Source organism: Montipora capricornis, chromosome 11, assembly GCF_036669925.1.
Source record: "Montipora capricornis isolate CH-2021 chromosome 11, ASM3666992v2, whole genome shotgun sequence".
Lineage (NCBI taxonomy): Eukaryota > Metazoa > Cnidaria > Anthozoa > Scleractinia > Acroporidae > Montipora > Montipora capricornis.
This window is the reverse complement of record NC_090893.1, coordinates 10,005,939-10,031,570: the sequence shown is the minus strand read 5'-3', so window position 1 is coordinate 10,031,570 and position 25,632 is coordinate 10,005,939. Positions and strand designations below refer to the sequence as shown.

At 40.0% G+C, this 25,632-nt stretch overlaps 1 long non-coding RNA gene across 19 annotated transcripts in view; it reads left to right on the top strand.

Moving 5' to 3' along the window:
- LOC138023704 (uncharacterized) overlaps positions 1-25,632 on the top strand; it is a 45,675-nt gene that overhangs the window by 8,964 nt on the left and 11,079 nt on the right. For 12 of the 19 annotated variants that reach the window (XR_011126737.1, XR_011126734.1, XR_011126733.1 and 9 more), the window contains 9 exons: positions 2,089-2,227; positions 7,027-7,166; positions 7,376-7,443; positions 10,918-11,056; positions 15,856-15,995; positions 16,205-16,272; positions 19,746-19,884; positions 24,686-24,825; positions 25,035-25,102. This is a non-coding gene — a long non-coding RNA (uncharacterized lncRNA). Of the gene's footprint in view, positions 1-2,085; positions 2,228-7,026; positions 7,167-7,375; positions 7,444-10,914; positions 11,057-15,855; positions 15,996-16,204; positions 16,273-19,742; positions 19,885-21,284; positions 21,370-22,242; positions 23,352-23,885; positions 24,263-24,685; positions 24,826-25,034; positions 25,103-25,632 lie in introns of all 19 variants that reach the window. The other 7 variants (XR_011126744.1, XR_011126743.1, XR_011126736.1 and 4 more) reach the window with 7 other exon arrangements.

The window sequence follows — 25,632 nt, the reverse complement described above, 5'->3', positions numbered from 1 at the left end:
TTGTACTCAGAACTGAAGGGAGGTCACACAGTAATTGTGTATGCCAAAAGAAAAGGTACAAGGGCCGATTGAAACAAAACCTCAAGAAATGTGATATTGACTAAGAAACTTGGGAGGACCTAGCCAGAGAAAGAGTTATGTGTAGGGCTTTGATAAACAAAAGTAGCCAATAGGATTACCAAAGCTAAACAGAAAAGGGATGATCATAAGGAGTGACAACTGAACTCAGCTCGTCAAGACTCTTGATATGAATTTCTAACATGTGATGTCAGAGCTCCTACAGGAGGACTCAATAGCGAAATGAGGGTTCTCAACAAGTGATGTACCCAACCTGTCTTCATCGGCAATGATGGACAAAATAAGAAGAACCCAAGGCTTCGTAGGCTTGTTGCTTACTTCGTATCCAATGTTCTCTTCCCCACTTTTCCAAAGTGCAATTTTGAGCTAACTCCATCTGTTCTGTGATGAGTTTTGACTTGCATTCATTTGAAGATATTGATCCATGTCTTCTGCAAAGATCTTCTTTCTATTTTACCTCTTGGTTTTCCTACTACCACATATTCTTTTCAAACTTAGCTTAACCATCATCATGACCAGATTGTGATCAGAATTGGAATCGGCCCATTAAATTGTGCTCAAACCAGGTGTTAGCTGTCATATTGTTCCTGCATTATTTTACAGAACTCGATTAGGAAGTCTCACCTATCATTACTGCCACCAAGGCTAAAAAACAGCCTGCTATTAAACCATTGCTTCCTTCACCAACAACTGCACTGAAATCCCCCAGTCCTATTACGTAGTCGTTCCCTTGTCCATGTTTAAATATTTGATCAATGTTATCATGCATTTCCTCTAGTCCGCCACACACTAAGGGTCTTTAAACAACTCAGGAGAAAGTGCTGTCTTTGTAATGACATCTGCAAAGAGTTAGACTTTCAAGTCTTCTGAGATAAGGACCATAAACCGTAGATCCTGTCTCACAACCCTGTAATGTTCATAATCCTGTGGGACGTAAAAGAAGCCACACATATGTCACAAAGAGTATGGTATGTAGATCCCAGTGTTGTGGTCAGGCCTCATTTCATTCATTCATGGGTTGGGTGAGATCACTAATGAATGAATGGCGGCTGCCAGCGGCGCCTGTACATGTATATGCTGATGTCCAACGGTTGATTACTTGTAAAAAGCGCATGTGAATAGGAAATGTGCTATATAAATTCATTACTATGACCATTACCATCAGGAGTCCATTATAAGGTTCTCCTCTCTCAACACACTTTCCTGCCTGGTTGTCCAGGAGCAGGGCAACAGCACTCTCTCTTCTTGTAACCCCAGAGTAAAGTAAATTAAACCCACCTCATCGCTAATAAAGTCTCCTTTTTTGTTTTGAAACACACTGCAGTAAGACCTGGGATCTGCCTCTCCAGTCTTCCCATTTGTACTTCTATTGCCTTGACATTGTTCTTACATTCCATACACCATTTCAAATCATCAAAGAGGAGGATTTCACATGATCATCTCCTGCTCGACGTGGCATCTTGCGAAAGAAAGATCCTGGTAACGTCATCAGGTCCTATACTCTCCAATGTAGCCATTACAATATGGTCATACTACAAATCTGTATGCAAACTATGGTTTGCCGTTGCCTTCATGAACCACAGTGGTTCTCTAACCAGGGTGAGTGGATCCCAGGATACACGTCAGCATCTGGCTGCACAGTGTATACTCAGTTGGCCATGGAAGGCCCATCCACCAATGCAACTGTCCTTTATTCCGCTCCCCATGCCTTGTGGCAAGCCAGTGTCTATGGTAAGACTAAGGGGTACTCCAGCTTTCCTTAGGTAAGCTCCGAGGTTAGTGGAGGGATTGAAGTGCCTAACATCTCCATCTAGGCCGGCTCTCCGAGCAAGGTCTAGCCACTGACCTTTTAAGGTTTGTCAAGTATCCTCTCTTCCCATTAGTTAGTTGATTAGCCTCTTGTGAGAATTTCCAGGTAAGTGATTAGCCTACACTAATAAACCCTACATGAAACCACAGCTGCAGAGAGATGGGTACTTTCAAATAGAATATAAATTTTCCTCTTAGCAGATCATGAAATGGAAGCTTAATCAAGTTGCACTCTGGTTTGGCCATGGGTTGGGTTGTCAAGCTCAAGACGTTGTGTGAGGGCAAAGGCAATCTTCTGGTCAATTACCAACATGATCCCAGGCAGCACCGCTTAGATGAGGTAAGGAATATTGTCAGCAACTGTTGTTGTAATTTGCACAAGAAATGGGTTGGGTAGATTTCACGTACATCTTCTTGGGCTAACTAAAACATGGTACATGTAGAAGCAATTTGCGAAAGTGCAAACTGAACAAGAGCACACACTTTAGTGCAGTTGCATGATGGAGATAAAAGTACATGGTTGTTTCCTTGTGGGGTCAAGATGTCCTTAGGAACCTCATCACCATCAACCAAAGGGCAATACCTTACAATATTTCACAGTAAATGGGAAAGAGAAACAGTCAGCTATTGTGAGTTGTCAAAGAAAATGGCAAAAGGTGGTAAAATGCAATTGAAAAGCAAGTCTTATTTACAACAGGGTGGTAAATGCAAGACTCCTTATTTTTCTCAGGCACGTATAATGACTTTGTGTTTGCAATTATCTTTGGTCATTGTAAAAAAATTGAGAACGTAGACCTGGATTGGCATCTGTGGGAATCACGAAAAGAAGTGTTATTGTGGCATAACTTCCTTGTAAAGAAATGGTTTTCAAGGCAATGAAAGACCTTTTTGCCCAAAAACTCTTGGCGTAGTACTCATGAACTTTTAACAATGCTTTTCAGTATTTGTTTGAGTGAGTGCAGAAAGCCAAGTCAACTATCGTGTTCCATCCAGATCATGCATACATGTACTGAGTAACCCTTCGTAAGGGCAAATGAGGGGATTGTGAAGAGATTTTATATTGCACAGTGGAGCAATGGTTCCGGTGCAAGCCAAAATAATTAACTGAGTTCAAGTCATTGATTGATTCTGTGGGGATAGAGGCTGTTAGAATGACCTTCCAGTCTACCCAATCAACCCCACAAGGAAAATCCTGTTTGAGATGATTGACTCAAGCTCAGACTCCAACTAGACACAAGATGTGGAGGAACCTCAATACAGAGTTTCAATCTCAAAATATTGTGTGCAATCTACCAGGGGAATCTTCATATTGTGAGCAACAATAAGGAAGTCTAACATGAGTACCAGCAACAGGTGCAAAGATATTGTTGTCATAAATCGCTGCTTAGCCCTGAGAACAGAAAAGTTCATCGGAGTGGAGCCGTTGCGTCTCTTGTGATTGCAAAGATGACGTCAAGGTTAGAGGAACACTAGAGGTCATATTGCTGCAGAATTGAGACACCATTTTTCTCCTGCCAAGTAAACAAGTTTTAAAAGTTAGCTATGTTTTATTTGTATCTGTTCAGAATATCGTGAAATTAACTTGAAGGCATTTGCAACAAGTAATAATGGGTTTGAATCCCAAGTATTGGTTAAATATTCTCATTTTTAATGTTTCTAATGTCGATATAAAACTTTAAAAGGGCTTGCTGAATAATGATCCACCATGCTTTATCTGTAAGCCCTCATTTCCAAATTTCAGTAATCCTTAGGGACACACAATGACAAGATGTTCCCAGCCTTGGTCTCTGATGTGAGAGGATCCTGGGCAGAGTGCTCTAACTTTTGTAAGGTTATACTCAAAAAATAGTCAGTCAATTTTCAAAGTCTCTTTTTCACTTCTTTAAAGCTCACAGAAGTAATTATTTAACTCTTTAGCATAGTGTTCTTCATGGCAAAAAAATAGAGCAAAATTAAAAGGCAGTTATTATACTTACACACCATCTAGTGCTTGATCAAGTGCTTCCTCTTTCGGGTGGGGTTACTGCAGTGTTTGCAAGTACACATTCGTGTGGAACTGAAACCTTAAAGTAAATAACAAGGTTAATTGTTATAAACAACACCCTGTTTGTAATGACTCACCTTCTCGTTCGAAATCATCTTTATAGCATCTGGTCACGTTTGGTTGCTGATTATTCTAAATGCGAAATTTGCTGAAACAGAATCACAGTCAGTTTTACATGGCACTTCACATCAGCAAAGTGACTTTTAAAAAATGCAGACTGACAAGAGTTTTTCTTTGTTTTATTGATTTTCATTCATTGTAGTTACAAGGTTTTATAAGCTAATTCAGTTGCCGTTTGTTTGATACCCTGAAAAGAAAAAGCACCTGTTGAAGGAAAACAGTGTTAGTACCTGTGGAGGCAATTAATCTTGGTTAGAAAATGAAGAGACTGCCAGATGGTTTTTGTTTCTTTTATTTGTGATAAGTCAGCAGAACATATTACAGTCTTTTGTTTTATACATTACTGTCATACCCTGAAAAGTAAAAGCACCTGTCGGCACAAAGTTGTGTTAGAACCTGTGGAGGCAATGAGTTGTTGTTAGCGAAAAGTTCTTTATTTGTGCAGTACTGCAGTAGCTCTTTGTGTTAATCATCTTTAAATGACCAGCTTGACAACAGGTTTAGTGTTAAAAGTTTTATTTCTTTCTTTTAATAGTTACAAAGCAACCTTGACATTACTTATTAAGTACTCCACTGCATCTGAAGGTCTTGATGGTTGGGTGCGCACCTATGCTGGAAAAATTTGGGTGCCTGGCAAAACCAAGAATATTTTCAGGGCTTTCCAGGCCATTGTCATTATCATAGTGAATGGCGAGTTCTTCATGTAGCCATAGCGGAATAGCAGTGAAATGATCGAAGTGTTGACGATGAATCGAATAGTGAATCCTGTAGTTAAGAGCACCGAAAAATCGAAAGAAGTGCGCATTCGGAATCGGCAGAAAAATACAAAAGTTCCACATACCTCATGCCAGGTTGTAGTGTATTGCCTCAGACCCATTGACATGATACAACTTTTGTTGCCAAGGGGTAGTGCAGTGTGGTGCACTGCTAATCCCCTAGGCCTGGCCTATCACAGGTTAGAATCCTGGTGTAGATCCGTTTCAATTCCTGAAACAGTTTTTAACAAAAGTTGTGCCATGAAAATTGGCCTTACCTTATACGGGTTGCTGTTACGTTCCAGTCTCCATTTCAGCCTCCTTGATGTTTTTTTGCCAGGACTTCACTTACCCAAAAATGGGAACCAACCAGCCAGTTATTAAGTATTGACAGCTGTCTCAACACACATTTAAAAATCCCCGTCAATGATAAACCCATTTTTGATTTGAAAGAATTTAACTTTTGGCAGAACATCTGCCTCTTGCAAGTTGAAGCAGCTGCATATTTTTAAAATTAAGTACAAGTTTATAATAGCTATTCTGTCAATATCAATAGGTATTAAAACTATTTGGGTTAATTTAAAGTGATGTCCTTTTATCCTTGGCTCTGTTTTGAGCAGTCTTCGCCTCATTGGCAGCTACTCTAACTACTTAACATGACTCATTTCAAAAGTAGTCTTTTGGTTATTGACGTCTTCAGCTGGCTGGTTCCAGTGCAATTCCACAAGGTGCCCTTAAGAACCATTGATTGTACTTGGGCTGGGACTGCTGCTGATCAGTGTCACTGGATTCTTGCAATTTACAGATGTTTAGTGTGAATGCTACTAGTCCTACTGCCTGCCATATGCAATGCAGGGCTTTTTGACAGGAGGTTCCTTCCACAAGGTAAAACTAACAAGGAGACAATAGTTATTGTCAATGTCTCAGTGTTACCACCACCATAGTGGAAAAAATCCTCCCATGGCACTCTCTTGGAGTGCTAACTATAACTGACTGCCTTTCCTCTTGGTCTTCAGGTCAGTTGCATCCTTCTTAGTCAGTTATGCTTAACATAATATTAAAAAAAGCTTGGACTAGGGTGTGTGGATTGTCCCGTGAATTCCCTTGGGTAGCCTGTAAATGAGGTGTCTCCTCTTAATTAAGCAATTTAAGAAAGAGAAGAAACACAGCCTCATCACAGCTTACCCTAGTGAGTACTTAGTTGACACCTATGGTTTACCTAACCTATCCCCGCAAGGCTGAGGTAAGCAGTTACCACATTGCCATTGTAAATTAACTTTTGTTTGGTCAAACTGAATTTTCCCAGTCTAAAGTGTAGTTTTTAAAGAGGGTCATTTGGAAAATTTTTTTTTTAAAGGCAAGAGGTAAAGCCACAACAGACATTGCGAGCCTAACCTAATTGTGTTAAGTTTTACTACAGAGACCACTCAACTTGAAGGAAGTTCCCAAATGAGATCTCCCCACAAAATTGAAATGGCCTGTTATCTTAATTATTGTAAGTGTCTGGTTGAACCTTACGAGATTAAACCTTCACTTGACTCAGCACTGGCTCTGGCAAGTGAAGTGTATCGTGTGAAAAAATTCAATTTCAGTGCATGCAACTAAGCGCGAGAACTTGTGGAAGATGAAGTCTTCGTTTGTAGAAAAAATGTCAGGAACTCCATTGGTAGATGACCATCCAAATGACATCAAATCAAAGTCTCTGGAAAGGGTAACTAGAAAGGAAAGCTTCTAGAAGATGAAGTCTTCATTGGTAGAGAAACATTTCAGGAACTCCAATTGTAGATGACCAACAAGGTGAGCTCAGATGAAAGTGTCGGAAGACAAAGTGCTGTCCTTTAAGCCGAAACAAAGACGAAGAAAGCCGAAAAGAATATTCAACGATACTGAAGAAGCCGATCAAATTCCAGTTGTGAACGGAAATACCTGCAAAGAAACCCAAACGTAATGGGAGCCTAAGGGGAGGAGCCATCCCGTACCATGGGTCTCATTAACTAATCTAGCTACATTAATTAAGCCGAATGAAGAAGCCAATTGACTTCTGACCGAATGCATGTGTGTGCAAAGTATGCTTTGCAAGATTCAACCAGAGCTTAATTATCTTAACCCCCCATATCCCAACCCACACAAAAGTCAACTTACTGCAATGATGCATCTTTCATCACAATGCTGCAAATGACTTGCCTTGGCTGATCAGAAGCAATACGCTGTGTTTTACAGGATACCAAGCCGAGGGTACCGTAAAGTGGATTGGCAGCCTGCAACAGTGGTGGAATCTGTTCTGAGTGGAAACTTAAATCGTTCTGTCTGAGGATGTCCACTGGGCTGTCCATCAGTTGAGTTCCTGGTAGGAAGCAAAGGTAATAACAAGAGTTTTACTTGATCCTGATTAAGACTAGATGAGATGAGATGAGATTGATATTTTCACGTAGGGAATGAAACAAGGAATTTTACAATAACTTGAAGTACAAATGAAGCTTTGTCTTGAATCCTAACTTTGTGAATCTTTAAAAGATTCTTCAAAGCAGAGTAGTGTGAAACCATGTCTGACAGCTTTGACTTTTTTTAGCAAGCAAGTGCAGCATTTATCACAAGAGCTCAGCCGTTTTGTGGATAATGATCAAACTGAGCAACCAGGTAAATGTGATTTAAATGGTATTGAAATAAACCTGTCTTCATCTGGCACCATATGGTGCTAAGTGCATTTGTTTACTACTTTTACTTCAGCCTTACTTGATAATTTTCTGTTACTAATATGTACATAATAATTATTTAATTTAAATTAGAAAGAACTAGCATCACACATATGTGAAACGGGAAACAGAAAATTGATTCTTATCAATAAAGCATGAAATTGCCTTACTTAGTCTTATCTCACGTTTTTGAGATGTTAATCGATAAGTGGAGCTAATGGAGTTATAATGTCAAAGACATTTTGTCCATTTAGAATGGCAAGAGGCAACTTTCAGCCCAACATCTCCTGTTTCACATAAATGCGATTCTCTTTTCAAAGTTTGGGCTTACCTTTTTGGTGTCATGAAATTCAGTGGGAAATAGCACTCCAAAAGGGGCAGGGGCGTGCTAACTCCCTGAGGACCATGTTGAGGTCCCTTTGTACCCCATATACAAAATTCAGGCACTTCTGTGTGGCGTGTGTGTTCTCTCCCATTAGACTGGGCATTTCTTGCAGTTCCCACTGCTGGGTGTGCTTCCTTTACTACATTCCTGTTTAAGGTCTTCCAGGAGAGAGGAGCTCCCTATGCCGATGGGTAGGACCATGCTAAGTAGTGTTATTGATCATAGATGTGATGACCCCCTCCTCGCCAACAGGTGAAAGTTCTTTATTCCAAAGACTCATCTCACATCTCTCTCTTTTTTCGTGGACCATGACTTGTCCCCAAAAATGAAGTGCATCAGATGACAATCTTGATGATTCTCTTTTCCAGATTGATGCTGAAGGCATTTGTCAGTATTTTTTTTATCTTTTAAAGTGCATCCTTCATCCAGCTTATTCTCAATCTAGTTCATTCTCACAGTACTCATCTTGCAATTGTGTGATTAAATTCTGATATAGTTTTGGTTTGTAACTTGATTTCATTGTTTGCGTTCAAGGAAGATTAGAAATTGCTCACCAGGCTTTACACTGACTCGCCCACCTTTTAGCACCCACTTCTTCTATTTGTCTGTGAAGTTCATTGTTCCCATGCATTCCTCTACCAGGTACCATGTTTACATTGTTCCATTTCTCCTCTCTTCCTTTTTGGCTATCATCTGTAGTTGTCACATTGCTTCCATATGCATGTGAAACATGGACAACTTACAGCCGACATGTGAAGCACCTTAACCATTTCCAACTAACCTGTTTTGAAAAATCATGAAAATCAGATGGCAAGACACACTACCAAATACTGTGGTTCTGGAGAAAGGTAACAGGACTGGCATGGAACAGGTGATCATAACAGCACAACTCAGACAGGCAGGTCATGTATTAATGTCAGAAGAAAAGAATTCCCAAAGTCATATTGTACTCAGAACTGAAGGGAGGTCACACAGTAATTGTGTATGCCAAAAGAAAAGGTACAAGGGCCGATTGAAACAAAACCTCAAGAAATGTGATATTGACTAAGAAACTTGGGAGGACCTAGCCAGAGAAAGAGTTATGTGTAGGGCTCTGATAAACAAAAGTAGCCAATAGGATTACCAAAGCTAAACAGAAAAGGGATGATCATAAGGAGTGACAACTGAACTCAGCTCGTCAAGACTCTTGATATGAATTTCTAACATGTGATGTCAGAGCTCCTACAGGAGGACTCAATAGCGAAATGAGGGTTCTCAACAAGTGATGTACCCAACCTGTCTTCATCGGCAATGATGGACAAAATAAGAAGAACCCAAGGCTTCGTAGGCTTGTTGCTTACTTCGTATCCAATGTTCTCTTCCCCACTTTTCCAAAGTGCAATTTTGAGCTAACTCCATCTGTTCTGTGATGAGTTTTGACTTGCATTCATTTGAAGATATTGATCCATGTCTTCTGCAAAGATCTTCTTTCTATTTTACCTCTTGGTTTTCCTACTACCACATATTCTTTTCAAACTTAGCTTAACCATCATCATGACCAGATTGTGATCAGAATTGGAATCGGCCCATTAAATTGTGCTCAAACCAGGTGTTAGCTGTCATATTGTTCCTGCATTATTTTACAGAACTCGATTAGGAAGTCTCACCTATCATTACTGCCACCAAGGCTAAAAAACAGCCTGCTATTAAACCATTGCTTCCTTCACCAACAACTGCACTGAAATCCCCCAGTCCTATTACGTAGTCGTTCCCTTGTCCATGTTTAAATATTTGATCAATGTTATCATGCATTTCCTCTAGTCCGCCACACACTAAGGGTCTTTAAACAACTCAGGAGAAAGTGCTGTCTTTGTAATGACATCTGCAAAGAGTTAGACTTTCAAGTCTTCTGAGATAAGGACCATAAACCGTAGATCCTGTCTCACAACCCTTTAATGTTCATAATCCTGTGGGACGTAAAAGAAGCCACACATATGTCACAAAGAGTATGGTATGTAGATCCCAGTGTTGTGGTCAGGCCTCATTTCATTCATTCATGGGTTGGGTGAGATCACTAATGAATGAATGGCGGCTGCCAGCGGCGCCTGTACATGTATATGCTGATGTCCAACGGTTGATTACTTGTAAAAAGCGCATGTGAATAGGAAATGTGCTATATAAATTCATTACTATGACCATTACCATCAGGAGTCCATTATAAGGTTCTCCTCTCTCAACACACTTTCCTGCCTGGTTGTCCAGGAGCAGGGCAACAGCACTCTCTCTCCTTGTAACCCCAGAGTAAAGTAAATTAAACCCACCTCATCGCTAATAAAGTCTCCTTTTTTGTTTTGAAACACACTGCGGTAAGATCTGGGATCTGCCTCTCCAGTCTTCCCATTTTGTACTTCTATTGCCTTGACATTGTTCTTACATTCCATACACCATTTCAAATCATCAAAGAGGAGGACTTCACATGATCATCTCCTGCTCGACGTGGCATCTTACCAAAGAAAGATCCTGGTAACGTCATCAGGTCCGATACTCTCCAATGTAGCCATTACAATATGGTCATACTACAAATCTGTATGCAAACTATGGTTTGCCGTTGCCTTCATGAACCACAGTGGTTCTCTAACCAGGGTGAGTGGATCCCAGGATACACGCCAGCATCTGGCTGCACAGTGTATACTCAGTTGGCCATGGAAGGCCCATCCACCAATGCAACTGTCCTTTATTCCGCTCCCCATGCCTTGTGGCAAGCCAGTGTCTATGGTAAGACTAAGGGGTACTCCAGCTTTCCTTAGGTAAGCTCCGAGGTTAGTGGAGGGATTGAAGTGCCTAACATCTCCATCTAGGCCGGCTCTCCGAGCAAGGTCTAGCCACTGACCTTTTAAGGTTTGTCAAGTATCCTCTCTTCCCATTAGTTAGTTGATTAGCCTCTTGTGAGAATTTCCAGGTAAGTGATTAGCCTACACTAATAAACCCTACATGAAACCACAGCTGCAGAGAGATGGGTACTTTCAAATAGAATATAAATTTTCCTCTTAGCAGATCATGAAATGGAAGCTTAATCAAGTTGCACTCTGGTTTGGCCATGGGTTGGGTTGTCAAGCTCAAGACGTTGTGTGAGGGCAAAGGCAATCTTCTGGTCAATTACCAACATGATCCCAGGCAGCACCGCTTAGTTGAGGTAAGGAATATTGTCAGCAACTGTTGTTGTAATTTGCACAAGAAATGGGTTGGGTAGATTTCACGTACATCTTCTTGGGCTAACTAAAACATGGTACATGTAGAAGCAATTTGCGAAAGTGCAAACTGAACAAGAGCACACACTTTAGTGCAGTTGCATGATGGAGATAAAAGTACATGGTTGTTTCCTTGTGGGGTCAAGATGTCCTTAGGAACCTCATCACCATCAACCAAAGGGCAATACCTTACAATATTTCACAGTAAATGGGAAAGAGAAACAGTCAGCTATTGTGAGTTGTCAAAGAAAATGGCAAAAGGTGGTAAAATGCAATTGAAAAGCAAGTCTTATTTACAACAGGGTGGTAAATGCAAGACTCCTTATTTTTCTCAGGCACGTATAATGACTTTGTGTTTGCAATTATCTTTGGTCATTGTAAAAAAATTGAGAACGTAGACCTGGATTGGCATCTGTGGGAATCACGAAAAGAAGTGTTATTGTGGCATAACTTCCTTGTAAAGAAATGGTTTTCAAGGCAATGAAAGACCTTTTTGCCCAGAAACTCTTGGCGTAGTACTCATGAACTTTTAACAATGCTTTTCAGTATTTGTTTGAGTGAGTGCAGAAAGCCAAGTCAACTATCGTGTTCCATCCAGATCATGCATACATGTACTGAGTAACCCTTCGTAAGGGCAAATGAGGGGATTGTGAAGAGATTTTATATTGCACAGTGGAGCAATGGTACCGGTGCAAGCCAAAATAATTAACTGAGTTCAAGTCATTGATTGATTCTGTGGGGATAGAGGCTGTTAGAATGACCTTCCAGTCTACCCAATCAACCCCACAAGGAAAATCCTGTTTGAGATGATTGACTCAAGCTCAGACTCCAACTAGACACAAGATGTGGAGGAACCTCAATACAGAGTTTCAATCTCAAAATATTGTGTGCAATCTACCAGGGGAATCTTCATATTGTGAGCAACAATAAGGAAGTCTAACATGAGTACCAGCAACAGGTGCAAAGATATTGTTGTCATAAATCGCTGCTTAGCCCTGAGAACAGAAAAGTTCATCGGAGTGGAGCCGTTGCGTCTCTTGTGATTGCAAAGATGACGTCAAGGTTAGAGGAACACTAGAGGTCATATTGCTGCAGAATTGAGACACCATTTTTCTCCTGCCAAGTAAACAAGTTTTAAAAGTTAGCTATGTTTTATTTGTATCTGTTCAGAATATCGTGAAATTAACTTGAAGGCATTTGCAACAAGTAATAATGGGTTTGAATCCCAAGTATTGGTTAAATATTCTCATTTTTAATGTTTCTAATGTCGATATAAAACTTTAAAAGGGCTTGCTGAATAATGATCCACCATGCTTTATCTGTAAGCCCTCATTTCCAAATTTCAGTAATCCTTAGGGACACACAATGACAAGGTGTTCCCAGCCTTGGTCTCTGATGTGAGAGGATCCTGGGCAGAGTGCTCTAACTTTTGTAAGGTTATACTCAAAAAATAGTCAGTCAATTTTCAAAGTCTCTTTTTCACTTCTTTAAAGCTCACAGAAGTAATTATTTAACTCTTTAGCATAGTGTTCTTCATGGCAAAAAAATAGAGCAAAATTAAAAGGCAGTTATTATACTTACACACCATCTAGTGCTTGATCAAGTGCTTCCTCTTTCGGGTGGGGTTACTGCAGTGTTTGCAAGTACACATTCGTGTGGAACTGAAACCTTAAAGTAAATAACAAGGTTAATTGTTATAAACAACACCCTGTTTGTAATGACTCACCTTCTCGTTCGAAATCATCTTTATAGCATCTGGTCACGTTTGGTTGCTGATTATTCTAAATACGAAATTTGCTGAAACAGAATCACAGTCAGTTTTACATGGCACTTCACATCAGCAAAGTGACTTTTAAAAAATGCAGACTGACAAGAGTTTTTCTTTGTTTTATTGATTTTCATTCATTGTAGTTACAAGGTTTTATAAGCTAATTCAGTTGCCGTTTGTTTGATACCCTGAAAAGAAAAAGCACCTGTTGAAGGAAAACTGTGTTAGTACCTGTGGAGGCAATTAATCTTGGTTAGAAAATGAAGAGACTGCCAGATGGTTTTTGTTTCTTTTATTTGTGATAAGTCAGCAGAACATATTACAGTCTTTTGTTTTATACATTACTGTCATACCCTGAAAAGTAAAAGCACCTGTCGGCACAAAGTTGTGTTAGAACCTGTGGAGGCAATGAGTTGTTGTTAGCGAAAAGTTCTTTATTTGTGCAGTACTGCAGTAGCTCTTTGTGTTAATCATCTTTAAATGACCAGCTTGACAACAGGTTTAGTGTTAAAAGTTTTATTTCTTTCTTTTAATAGTTACAAAGCAACCTTGACATTACTTATTAAGTACTCCACTGCATCTGAAGGTCTTGATGGTTGGGTGCGCACCTATGCTGGAAAAATTTGGGTGCCTGGCAAAACCAAGAATATTTTCAGGGCTTTCCAGGCCATTGTCATTATCATAGTGAATGGCGAGTTCTTCATGTAGCCATAGCGGAATAGCAGTGAAATGATCGAAGTGTTGACGATGAATCGAATAGTGAATCCTGTAGTTAAGAGCACCGAAAAATCGAAAGAAGTGCGCATTCGGATTCGGCAGAAAAATACAAAAGTTCCACATACCTCATGCCAGGTTGTAGTGTATTGCCTCAGACCCATTGACATGATACAACTTTTGTTGCCAAGGGGTAGTGCAGTGTGGTGCACTGCTAATCCCCTAGGCCTGGCCTATCACAGGTTAGAATCCTGGTGTAGATCCGTTTCAATTCCTGAAACAGTTTTTAACAAAAGTTGTGCCATGAAAATTGGCCTTACCTTATACGGGTTGCTGTTACGTTCCAGTCTCCATTTCAGCCTCCTTGATGTTTTTTTGCCAGGACTTCACTTACCCGAAAATGGGAACCAACCAGCCAGTTATTAAGTATTGACAGCTGTCTCAACACACATTTAAAAATCCCCGTCAATGATAAACCCATTTTTGATTTGAAAGAATTTAACTTTTGGCAGAACATCTGCCTCTTGCAAGTTGAAGCAGCTGCATATTTTTAAAATTAAGTGCAAGTTTATAATAGCTATTCTGTCAATATCAATAGGTATTAAAACTATTTGGGTTAATTTAAAGTGATGTCCTTTTATCCTTGGCTCTGTTTTGAGCAGTCTTCGCCTCATTGGCAGCTACTCTAACTACTTAACATGACTCATTTCAAAAGTAGTCTTTTGGTTATTGAGGTCTTCAGCTGGCTGGTTCCAGTGCAATTCCATAAGGTGCCCTTAAGAACCATTGATTGTACTTGGGCTGGGACTGTTGCTGATCAGTGTCACTGGATTCTTGCAATTTGCAGATGTTTAATGTGAATGCTACTAGTCCTACTGCCTGCCATATGCAATGCAGGGCTTTTTGACAGGAGGTTCCTTGCACAAGGTAAAACTAACAAGGAGACAATAGTTATTGTCAATGTCTCAGTGTTACCACCACCATAGTGGAAAAAATCCTCCCATCGCACTCTCTTGGAGTGCTAACTATAACTGACTGCCTTTCCTCTTGGTCTTCAGGTCAGTTGCATCCTTCTTAGTCAGTTATGCTTAACATAATATTAAAAAAAGCTTGGACTAGGGTGTGTGGATTGTCCCGTGAATTCCCTTGGGTAGCCTGTAAATGAGGTGTCTCCTCTTAATTAAGCAATTTAAGAAAGAGAAGAAACACAGCCTCATCACAGCTTACCCTAGTGAGTACTTAGTTGACACCTATGGTTTACCTAACCTATCCCCGCAAGGCTGAGGTAAGCAGTTACCACATTGCCATTGTAAATTAACTTTTGTTTGGTCAAACTGAATTTTCCCAGTCTAAAGTGTAGTTTTTAAAGAGGGTCATTTGGAAAAATTTTTTTTTAAAGGCAAGAGGTAAAGCCACAACAGACATTGCGAGCCTAACCTAATTGTGTTAAGTTTTACTACAGAGACCACTCAACTTGAAGGAAGTTCCCAAATGAGATCTCCCCACAAAATTGAAATGGCCTGTTATCTTAATTATTGTAAGTGTCTGGTTGAACCTTACGAGATTAAACCTTCACTTGACTCAGCACTGGCTCTGGCAAGTGAAGTGTATCGTGTGAAAAAATTCAATTTCAGTGCATGCAACTAAGCGCGAGAACTTGTGGAAGATGAAGTCTTCGTTTGTAGAAAAAATGTCAGGAACTCCATTGGTAGATGACCATCCAAATGACATCAAATCAAAGTCTCTGGAAAGGGTAACTAGAAAGGAAAGCTTCTAGAAGATGAAGTCTTCATTGGTAGAGAAACATTTCAGGAACTCCAATTGTAGATGACCAACAAGGTGAGCTCAGATGAAAGTGTCGGAAGACAAAGTGCTGTCCTTTAAGCCGAAACAAAGACGAAGAAAGCCGAAAAGAATATTCAACGATACTGAAGAAGCCGATCAAATTCCAGTTGTGAACGGAAATACCTGCAAAGAAACCCAAACGTAATGGGAGCCTAAGGGGAGGAGCCATCCCGTACCATGGGTCTCATTAACTAATCTAGCTACATTAATTAAGCCGAATGAAGAAGCCAATTGACTTCTGACCGAATGCATGTGTGTGCAAAGTATGCTTTGCAAGATTCAACCAGAGCTTAATTATCTTAACCCCCCATATCCCAACCCACACAAAAGTCAACTTACTGCAATGATGCATCTTTCATCACAATGCTGCAAATGACTTGCCTTGGCTGATCAGAAGCAATACGCTGTGTTTTACAGGATACCAAGCCGAGGGTACCGTAAAGTGGATTGGCAGCCTGCAACAGTGGTGGAATCTGTTCTGAGTGGAAACTTAAATCGTTCTGTCTGAGGATGTCCACTGGGCTGTCCATCAGTTGAGTTCCTGGTAGGAAGCAAAGGTAATAACAAGAGTTTTACTTGATCCTGATTAAGACTAGATGAGATGAGATGAGATTGATATTTTCACGTAGGGAATGAAACAAGGAATTTTACAATAACTTGAAGTACAAATGAAGCTTTGTCTTGAATCCTAACTTTGTGAATCTTTAAAAGATTCTTCAAAGCAGAGTAGTGTGAAACCATGTCTGACAGCTTTGTCTTTTTTTAGCAAGCAAGTGCAGCATTTATCACAACAGCTCAGCCGTTTTGTGGATAATGATCAAACTGAGCAACCAGGTAAACGTGATTTAAATGGTATTGAAATAAATTTGTCTTCATCTGGCACCATATGGTGCTAAGTGCATTTGTTTACTACTTTTACTTCAGCCTTACTTGATAATTTTCTGTTACTAATATGTACATAATAATTATTTAATTTAAATTAGAAAGAACTAGCATCACACATATGTGAAACGGGAAACAGAAAATTGATTCTTATCAATAAAGCATGAAATTGCCTTACTTAGTCTTATCTCACGTTTTTGAGATGTTAATCGATAAGTGGAGCTAATGGAGTTATAATGTCAAAGACATTTTGTCCATTTAGAATGGCAAGAGGCAACTTTCAGCCCAACATCTCCTGTTTCACATAAATGCGATTCTCTTTTCAAAGTTTGGGCTTACCTTTTTGGTGTCATGAAATTCAGTGGGAAATAGCACTCCAAAAGGGGCAGGGGCGTGCTAACTCCCTGAGGACCATGTTGAGGTCCCTTTGTACCCCATATACAAAATTCAGGCACTTCTGTGTGGCGTGTGTGTTCTCTCCCATTAGACTGGGCATTTCTTGCAGTTCCCACTGCTGGGTGTGCTTCCTTTACTACATTCCTGTTTAAGGTCTTCCAGGAGAGAAGAGCTCCCTATGCCGATGGGTAGGACCATGCTAAGTAGTGTTATTGATCATAGATGTGATGACCCCCTCCTCGCCAACAGGTGAAAGTTCTTTATTCCAAAGACTCATCTCACATCTCTCTCTTTTTTCGTGGACCATGACTTGTCCCCAAAAATGAAGTGCATCAGATGACAATCTTGATGATTCTCTTTTCCAGATTGATGCTGAAGGCATTTGTCAGTATTTTTTTTATCTTTTAAAGTGCATCCTTCATCCAGCTTATTCTCAATCTAGTTCATTCTCACAGTACTCATCTTGCAATTGTGTGATTAAATTCTGATATAGTTTTGGTTTGTAACTTGATTTCATTGTTTGCCTTCAAGGAAGATTAGAAATTGCTCACCAGGCTTTACACTGACTCGCCCACCTTTTAGCACCCACTTCTTCTATTTGTCTGTGAAGTTCATTGTTCCCATGCATTCCTCTACCAGGTACCATGTTTACATTGTTCCATTTCTCCTCTCTTCCTTTTTGGCTATCATCTGTAGTTGTCACATTGCTTCCATATGCATGTGAAACATGGAGAACTTACAGCCGACATGTGAAGCACCTTAACCATTTCCAACTAACCTGTTTTGAAAAATCATGAAAATCGGATGGCAAGACACACTACCAAATACTGTGGTTCTGGAGAAAGGTAACAGGACTGGCATGGAACAGGTGATCATAACAGAACAACTTAGACAGGCAGGTCATGTATTAATGTCAGAAGAAAAGAATTCCCAAAGTCATATTGTACTCAGAACTGAAGGGAGGTCACACAGTAATTGTGTATGCCAAAAGAAAAGGTACAAGGGCCGATTGAAACAAAACCTCAAGAAATGTGATATTGACTAAGAAACTTGGGAGGACCTAGCCAGAGAAAGAGTTATGTGTAGGGCTCTGATAAACAAAAGTAGCCAATAGGATTACCAAAGCTAAACAGAAAAGGGATGATCATAAGGAGTGACAACTGAACTCAGCTCGTCAAGACTCTTGATATGAATTTCTAACATGTGATGTCAGAGCTCCTACAGGAGGACTCAATAGCGAAATGAGGGTTCTCAACAAGTGATGTACCCAACCTGTCTTCATCGGCAATGATGGACAAAATAAGAAGAACCCAAGGCTTCGTAGGCTTGTTGCTTACTTCGTATCCAATGTTCTCTTCCCCACTTTTCCAAAGTGCAATTTTGAGCTAACTCCATCTGTTCTGTGATGAGTTTTGACTTGCATTCATTTGAAGATATTGATCCATGTCTTCTGCAAAGATCTTCTTTCTATTTTACCTCTTGGTTTTCCTACTACCACATATTCTTTTCAAACTTAGCTTAACCATCATCATGACCAGATTGTGATCAGAATTGGAATCGGCCCATTAAATTGTGCTCAAACCAGGTGTTAGCTGTCATATTGTTCCTGCATTATTTTACAGAACTCGATTAGGAAGTCTCACCTATCATTACTGCCACCAAGGCTAAAAAACAGCCTGCTATTAAACCATTGCTTCCTTCACCAACAACTGCACTGAAATCCCCCAGTCCTATTACGTAGTCGTTCCCTTGTCCATGTTTAAATATTTGATCAATGTTATCATGCATTTCCTCTAGTCCGCCACACACTAAGGGTCTTTAAACAACTCAGGAGAAAGTGCTGTCTTTGTAATGACATCTGCAAAGAGTTAGACTTTCAAGTCTTCTGAGATAAGGACCATAAACCGTAGATCCTGTCTCACAACCCTTTAATGTTCATAATCCTGTGGGACGTAAAAGAAGCCACACATATGTCACAAAGAGTATGGTATGTAGATCCCAGTGTTGTGGTCAGGCCTCATTTCATTCATTCATGGGTTGGGTGAGATCACTAATGAATGAATGGCGGCTGCCAGCGGCGCCTGTACATGTATATGCTGATGTCCAACGGTTGATTACTTGTAAAAAGCGCATGTGAATAGGAAATGTGCTATATAAATTCATTACTATGACCATTACCATCAGGAGTCCATTATAAGGTTCTCCTCTCTCAACACACTTTCCTGCCTGGTTGTCCAGGAGCAGGGCAACAGCACTCTCTCTCCTTGTAACCCCAGAGTAAAGTAAATTAAACCCACCTCATCGCTAATAAAGTCTCCTTTTTTGTTTTGAAACACACTGCGGTAAGACCTGGGATCTGCCTCTCCAGTCTTCCCATTTGTACTTCTATTGCCTTGACATTGTTCTTACATTCCATACACCATTTCAAATCATCAAAGAGGAGGATTTCACATGATCATCTCCTGCTCGACGTGGCATCTTGCGAAAGAAAGATCCTGGTAACGTCATCAGGTCCTATACTCTCCAATGTAGCCATTACAATATGGTCATACTACAAATCTGTATGCAAACTATGGTTTGCCGTTGCCTTCATGAACCACAGTGGTTCTCTAACCAGGGTGAGTGGATCCCAGGATACACGTCAGCATCTGGCTGCACAGTGTATACTCAGTTGGCCATGGAAGGCCCATCCACCAATGCAACTGTCCTTTATTCCGCTCCCCATGCCTTGTGGCAAGCCAGTGTCTATGGTAAGACTAAGGGGTACTCCAGCTTTCCTTAGGTAAGCTCCGAGGTTAGTGGAGGGATTGAAGTGCCTAACATCTCCATCTAGGCCGGCTCTCCGAGCAAGGTCTAGCCACTGACCTTTTAAGGTTTGTCAAGTATCCTCTCTTCCCATTAGTTAGTTGATTAGCCTCTTGTGAGAATTTCCAGGTAAGTGATTAGCCTACACTAATAAACCCTACATGAAACCACAGCTGCAGAGAGATGGGTACTTTCAAATAGAATATAAATTTTCCTCTTAGCAGATCATGAAATGGAAGCTTAATCAAGTTGCACTCTGGTTTGGCCATGGGTTGGGTTGTCAAGCTCAAGACGTTGTGTGAGGGCAAAGGCAATCTTCTGGTCAATTACCAACATGATCCCAGGCAGCACCGCTTAGTTGAGGTAAGGAATATTGTCAGCAACTGTTGTTGTAATTTGCACAAGAAATGGGTTGGGTAGATTTCACGTACATCTTCTTGGGCTAACTAAAACATGGTACATGTAGAAGCAATTTGCGAAAGTGCAAACTGAACAAGAGCACACACTTTAGTGCAGTTGCATGATGGAGATAAAAGTACATGGTTGTTTCCTTGTGGGGTCAAGATGTCCTTAGGAACCTCATCACCATCAACCAAAGGGCAATACCTTACAATATTTCACAGTAAATGGGAAAGAGAAACAGTCAGCTATTGTGAGTTGTCAAAGAAAATGGCAAAAGGTGGTAAAATGCAATTGAAAAGCAAGTCTTATTTACAACAGGGTGGTAAATGCAAGACTCCTTATTTTTCTCAGGCACGTATAATGACTTTGTGTTTGCAATTATCTTTGGTCATTGTAAAAAAATTGAGAACGTAGACCTGGATTGGCATCTGTGGGAATCACGAAAAGAAGTGTTATTGTGGCATAACTTCCTTGTAAAGAAATGGTTTTCAAGGCAATGAAAGACCTTTTTGCCCAGAAACTCTTGGCGTAGTACTCATGAACTTTTAACAATGCTTTTCAGTATTTGTTTGAGTGAGTGCAGAAAGCCAAGTCAACTATCGTGTTCCATCCAGATCATGCATACATGTACTGAGTAACCCTTCGTAAGGGCAAATGAGGGGATTGTGAAGAGATTTTATATTGCACAGTGGAGCAATGGTACCGGTGCAAGCCAAAATAATTAACTGAGTTCAAGTCATTGATTGATTCTGTGGGGATAGAGGCTGTTAGAATGACCTTCCAGTCTACCCAATCAACCCCACAAGGAAAATCCTGTTTGAGATGATTGACTCAAGCTCAGACTCCAACTAGACACAAGATGTGGAGGAACCTCAATACAGAGTTTCAATCTCAAAATATTGTGTGCAATCTACCAGGGGATCTTCATATTGTGAGCAACAATAAGGAAGTCTAACATGAGTACCAGCAACAGGTGCAAAGATATTGTTGTCATAAATCGCTGCTTAGCCCTGAGAACAGAAAAGTTCATCGGAGTGGAGCCGTTGCGTCTCTTGTGATTGCAAAGATGACGTCAAGGTTAGAGGAACACTAGAGGTCATATTGCTGCAGAATTGAGACACCATTTTTCTCCTGCCAAGTAAACAAGTTTTAAAAGTTAGCTATGTTTTATTTGTATCTGTTCAGAATATCGTGAAATTAACTTGAAGGCATTTGCAACAAGTAATAATGGGTTTGAATCCCAAGTATTGGTTAAATATTCTCATTTTTAATGTTTCTAATGTCGATATAAAACTTTAAAAGGGCTTGCTGAATAATGATCCACCATGCTTTATCTGTAAGCCCTCATTTCCAAATTTCAGTAATCCTTAGGGACACACAATGACAAGGTGTTCCCAGCCTTGGTCTCTGATGTGAGAGGATCCTGGGCAGAGTGCTCTAACTTTTGTAAGGTTATACTCAAAAAATAGTCAGTCAATTTTCAAAGTCTCTTTTTCACTTCTTTAAAGCTCACAGAAGTAATTATTTAACTCTTTAGCATAGTGTTCTTCATGGCAAAAAAATAGAGCAAAATTAAAAGGCAGTTATTATACTTACACACCATCTAGTGCTTGATCAAGTGCTTCCTCTTTCGGGTGGGGTTACTGCAGTGTTTGCAAGTACACATTCGTGTGGAACTGAAACCTTAAAGTAAATAACAAGGTTAATTGTTATAAACAACACCCTGTTTGTAATGACTCACCTTCTCGTTCGAAATCATCTTTATAGCATCTGGTCACGTTTGGTTGCTGATTATTCTAAATGCGAAATTTGCTGAAACAGAATCACAGTCAGTTTTACATGGCACTTCACATCAGCAAAGTGACTTTTAAAAAATGCAGACTGACAAGAGTTTTTCTTTGTTTTATTGATTTTCATTCATTGTAGTTACAAGGTTTTATAAGCTAATTCAGTTGCCGTTTGTTTGATACCCTGAAAAGAAAAAGCACCTGTTGAAGGAAAACAGTGTTAGTACCTGTGGAGGCAATTAATCTTGGTTAGAAAATGAAGAGACTGCCAGATGGTTTTTGTTTCTTTTATTTGTGATAAGTCAGCAGAACATATTACAGTCTTTTGTTTTATACATTACTGTCATACCCTGAAAAGTAAAAGCACCTGTCGGCACAAAGTTGTGTTAGAACCTGTGGAGGCAATGAGTTGTTGTTAGCGAAAAGTTCTTTATTTGTGCAGTACTGCAGTAGCTCTTTGTGTTAATCATCTTTAAATGACCAGCTTGACAACAGGTTTAGTGTTAAAAGTTTTATTTCTTTCTTTTAATAGTTACAAAGCAACCTTGACATTACTTATTAAGTACTCCACTGCATCTGAAGGTCTTGATGGTTGGGTGCGCACCTATGCTGGAAAAATTTGGGTGCCTGGCAAAACCAAGAATATTTTCAGGGCTTTCCAGGCCATTGTCATTATCATAGTGAATGGCGAGTTCTTCATGTAGCCATAGCGGAATAGCAGTGAAATGATCGAAGTGTTGACGATGAATCGAATAGTGAATCCTGTAGTTAAGAGCACCGAAAAATCGAAAGAAGTGCGCATTCGGATTCGGCAGAAAAATACAAAAGTTCCACATACCTCATGCCAGGTTGTAGTGTATTGCCTCAGACCCATTGACATGATACAACTTTTGTTGCCAAGGGGTAGTGCAGTGTGGTGCACTGCTAATCCCCTAGGCCTGGCCTATCACAGGTTAGAATCCTGGTGTAGATCCGTTTCAATTCCTGAAACAGTTTTTAACAAAAGTTGTGCCATGAAAATTGGCCTTACCTTATACGAGTTGCTGTTACGTTCCAGTCTCCATTTCAGCCTCCTTGATGTTTTTTTGCCAGGACTTCACTTACCCGAAAATGGGAACCAACCAGCCAGTTATTAAGTATTGACAGCTGTCTCAACACACATTTAAAAATCCCCGTCAATGATAAACCCATTTTTGATTTGAAAGAATTTAACTTTTGGCAGAACATCTGCCTCTTGCAAGTTGAAGCAGCTGTGTATTTTTAAAATTATGTGCAAGTTTATAATAGCTATTCTGTCAATATCAATAGGTATTAAAACTATTTGGGTTAATTTAAAGTGATGTCCTTTTATCCTTGGCTCTGTTTTGAGCAGTCTTCGCCTCATTGGCAGCTACTCTAACTACTTAACATGACTCATTTCAAAAGTAGTCTTTTGGTTATTGACGTCTTCAGCTGGCTGGTTCCAGTGCAATTCCACAAGGTGCCCTTAAGAACCACTGATTGTACTTGGGCTGGGACTGTTGCTGATCAGTGTCACTGGATTCTTGCAATTTGCAAAGTGATGTTTAATGTGAATGCTACTAGTCCTACTGCCTGCCATATGCAATGCAGGGCTTTTTGACAGGAGGTTCCTTGCACAAGGTAAAACTAACAAGGAGACAATAGTTATTGTCAATGTCTCAGTGTTACCACCACCATAGTGGAAAAAATCCTCCCATCGCACTCTCTTGGAGTGCTAACTATAACTGACTGCCTTTCCTCTTGGTCTTCAGGTCAGTTGCATCCTTCTTAGTCAGTTATGCTTAACATAATATTAAAAAAAGCTTGGACTAGGGTGTGTGGATTGTCCCGTGAATTCCCTTGGGTAGCCTGTAAATGAGGTGTCTCCTCTTAATTAAGCAATTTAAGAAAGAGAAGAAACACAGCCTCATCACAGCTTACCCTAGTGAGTACTTAGTTGACACCTATGGTTTACCTAACCTATCCCCGCAAGGCTGAGGTAAGCAGTTACCACATTGCCATTGTAAATTAACTTTTGTTTGGTCAAACTGAATTTTCCCAGTCTAAAGTGTAGTTTTTAAAGAGGGTCATTTGGAAAAATTTTTTTTTAAGGCAAGAGGTAAAGCCACAACAGACATTGCGAGCCTAACCTAATTGTGTTAAGTTTTACTACAGAGACCACTCAACTTGAAGGAAGTTCCCAAATGAGATCTCCCCACAAAATTGAAATGGCCTGTTATCTTAATTATTGTAAGTGTCTGGTTGAACCTTACGAGATTAAACCTTCACTTGACTCAGCACTGGCTCTGGCAAGTGAAGTGTATCGTGTGAAAAAATTCAATTTCAGTGCATGCAACTAAGCGCGAGAACTTGTGGAAGATGAAGTCTTCGTTTGTAGAAAAAATGTCAGGAACTCCATTGGTAGATGACCATCCAAATGACATCAAATCAAAGTCTCTGGAAAGGGTAACTAGAAAGGAAAGCTTCTAGAAGATGAAGTCTTCATTGGTAGAGAAACATTTCAGGAACTCCAATTGTAGATGACCAACAAGGTGAGCTCAGATGAAAGTGTCGGAAGACAAAGTGCTGTCCTTTAAGCCGAAACAAAGACGAAGAAAGCCGAAAAGAATATTCAACGATACTGAAGAAGCCGATCAAATTCCAGTTGTGAACGGAAATACCTGCAAAGAAACCCAAACGTAATGGGAGCCTAAGGGGAGGAGCCATCCCGTACCATGGGTCTCATTAACTAATCTAGCTACATTAATTAAGCCGAATGAAGAAGCCAATTGACTTCTGACCGAATGCATGTGTGTGCAAAGTATGCTTTGCAAGATTCAACCAGAGCTTAATTATCTTAACCCCCCATATCCCAACCCACACAAAAGTCAACTTACTGCAATGATGCATCTTTCATCACAATGCTGCAAATGACTTGCCTTGGCTGATCAGAAGCAATACGCTGTGTTTTACAGGATACCAAGCCGAGGGTACCGTAAAGTGGATTGGCAGCCTGCAACAGTGGTGGAATCTGTTCTGAGTGGAAACTTAAATCGTTCTGTCTGAGGATGTCCACTGGGCTGTCCATCAGTTGAGTTCCTGGTAGGAAGCAAAGGTAATAACAAGAGTTTTACTTGATCCTGATTAAGACTAGATGAGATGAGATGAGATTGATATTTTCACGTAGGGAATGAAACAAGGAATTTTACAATAACTTGAAGTACAAATGAAGCTTTGTCTTGAATCCTAACTTTGTGAATCTTTAAAAGATTCTTCAAAGCAGAGTAGTGTGAAACCATGTCTGACAGCTTTGTCTTTTTTTAGCAAGCAAGTGCAGCATTTATCACAACAGCTCAGCCGTTTTGTGGATAATGATCAAACTGAGCAACCAGGTAAACGTGATTTAAATGGTATTGAAATAAATTTGTCTTCATCTGGCACCATATGGTGCTAAGTGCATTTGTTTACTACTTTTACTTCAGCCTTATTTGATAATTTTCTGGTACTAATATGTACATAATAATTATTCAATTTAAATTAGAAAGAACTAGCATCACACATATGTGAAACGGGAAACAGAAAATTGATTCTTATCAATAAAGCATGAAATTGCCTTACTTAGTTTTCTCACGTTTTTGAGATGTTAATCGATAAGTGGAGCTAATGGAGTTATAATGTCAAAGACATTCTGTCTATTTAGAATGGCAAGAGGGAAATTTCAGCCCAAAATCTCCTGTTTCACATAAATGCGATTCTCTTTTCAAAGTTTGGGCTTACCTTTTTGGTGTCATGAAATTCAGTGGGAAATAGCACTCCAAAAGGGGCAGGGGCGTGCTAACTCCCTGAGGACCATGTTGAGGTCCCTTTGTACCCCATATACAAAATTCAGGCACTTCTGTGTGGCGTGTGTGTTCTCTCCCAT